The sequence below is a fragment of the Octopus bimaculoides genome, chromosome 22, assembly GCF_001194135.2.
Source record: "Octopus bimaculoides isolate UCB-OBI-ISO-001 chromosome 22, ASM119413v2, whole genome shotgun sequence".
NCBI classification, from domain to species: domain Eukaryota; kingdom Metazoa; phylum Mollusca; class Cephalopoda; order Octopoda; family Octopodidae; genus Octopus; species Octopus bimaculoides.
In genome coordinates this window covers 32,929,069-32,930,886 of record NC_069002.1, presented here as the reverse complement: position 1 = coordinate 32,930,886, position 1,818 = coordinate 32,929,069, and the positions used below count along the sequence as shown (strand labels likewise).

Sequence of the window (1,818 nt, the reverse complement as noted above, 5' to 3'; positions counted from 1 at the left end):
ATATATCTTTAAACACGTATATGTATGGATAATATATATATGTATGTATACATTATATGATATATATATATATATATATATATATATATATATATCTAGTTACTTCTGCTTTGATCAGCTCTTCTTGTTTGTGTCCGGTATCATCTAACAGCGGAAAACATGCCGTGAACAACAACAACAACAACAGCAACAACATCAAGATGGCTAACCTATAAATACAAACACACATGCATAAATAGCTGTATACATCCATAAATACACATATATATATACTTGTTCACGCACACAGATATATATATATATATATATACACACACATACACAGCACGCATACATGCATATTCACTAATATAGAGACAACCATTCTCGCATACATATATAGCCACTTATATACATAGATATATATATATATATATATATATATATATACACGTCAATACACGCACATACACACATATATATATGCATATATATACAAACGGATGCATCATGCACACATTCATATATATGTAAATAATCACACATATTTATACTCACGCACTCACAGACACAACCACGCCCAGCCAGAGAGCACACACAAACACATACTCATTTGTATGCACGCCTTCGTATACACAAACAAACGAAAGGAGAATGTATAATTAAAAAGAATAAACAAATATAAAAAAAACAACAACAACTGGAAACCCTGCAAAGAAAAAAAGAAAAAGACAGGTTTAATACGAAGCAAAAAAGAAAAAAAAAACACACACGGAAACCTAAACAAAAAAACATGAGAGAAGGAAAATGACAAATGTAATGCAATTAATATTGGCGATGACAGCGTTCTTGATGAGGAATATGATGACGATGATGATGATGATCATGATGAATACAATGATGGTGATGATGCCGATGATGATGACAACGACGATGATGATGATGGCATACACTACGGGAGATGCGATGCATAGTGACCCGCCAAAATGATGGAATATAACGTTAACGAGTATCGCAACAGGCACGACACCGATAATAATAATAATAATAATAATAATAATAATAATAATAATAATAATAATAATAATGATGATGATGATGATGATTATCTATTTTGTCATCATATATCAATGATTATTGAAAAGTAAATAAAAAAATAAATTTTAAAGAAAAGAAAAAAAGGAAGAAATCAACCTTTGTCACAGCCATCACAAACATGATGATAAAAATAATTAATTAATAAATATTAATAATAAAAAAAATATTATAATAATTATTAATAATAATAATAATAATTATAAAAATTAAAAATAAGAATAATAATCGTGTTCCTTCTTCCTGGATGAAGATTTCTGATATGTTCACATTCGGAAAGGATTAATCCGTTTTTTTCTGTGAGCTTTTAATTAAAAAGGAACTTATTCTGGCCTATGTTGACATCTATTGCTAGGAGCTGGTTTGGTTTTATACGTACCCACATGTATATATATGTATATACTTACTAATACACATATATATATAGATAGATACTACAATACAGGTAAGAAGATTTTAATTTTTTTTCCCACGTACATGCACATCCAACAATTCCTCCTCCACCACAACCACCACCACCACCACTTGTATTCGTTTCTTACAGTGTAACACCAGCACCAACATTCAAACACCCACCCGCCGTCACATTCCACCCACCACCCCATATACTTCAAAGCCTGTTTATATATATGTACACCGACCCTCTCGTTGTTGCAAGTACCCAGAAACAATTTATAAATTTATACACCCGCACTACCCGCCCCGCTTTACAAAAAAATCGCCGTCGCTCGATTGTCCATTCCA

General features: G+C 31.2%; 1 protein-coding gene across 3 annotated transcripts in view; it reads left to right on the top strand.

The window, feature by feature from the left end:
- The first annotated feature begins 6 nt into the window (after positions 1–6).
- The window catches only part of LOC106869634 (uncharacterized), a 671,006-nt gene continuing 669,194 nt past the window's right edge, over positions 7–1,818 (top strand). Inside the window, exon 1 of one of the 3 annotated variants that reach the window (XR_008266597.1) lies at positions 7–1,519. The gene's annotated coding sequence lies outside the window, so the exon portion shown is untranslated. The remainder of the gene's footprint in view (positions 1,520–1,818) is intronic. The other 2 variants (XR_008266594.1, XR_008266595.1) reach the window with 2 other exon arrangements.